The sequence below is a fragment of the Squalius cephalus genome, assembly GCF_949319135.1.
Source record: "Squalius cephalus genome assembly, chromosome: 15".
Classification (NCBI taxonomy): Eukaryota; Metazoa; Chordata; class Actinopteri; order Cypriniformes; family Leuciscidae; genus Squalius; species Squalius cephalus.
In genome coordinates, this window is record NC_137136.1 from 37,164,584 (window position 1) to 37,164,926 (window position 343).

A 343-nucleotide genomic window follows, 5' to 3' on the forward strand; every position below is an offset into this window, starting at 1 on the left:
CACACAGCCTAACGCCTGCAACACACTCTACACACAGCCCAACGCCTGCAACACACTCTACACACAGCCCAACGCCTGCAACACACTCTACACACAGCCCAACGCCTGCAACACACTCTACACACAGCCTAACGCCTGCAACACACTCTACACACAGCCTAACGCCTGCAACACACTCTACACACAGCCTAACGCCTGCAACACACTCTACACACAGCCTAACGCCTGCAACACACTCTACACACAGCCTAACGCCTGCAACACACTCTACACACAGCCTAACGCCTGCAACACACTCTACACACAGCCTAACGCCTGCAACACACTCTACACACAGCCTAAC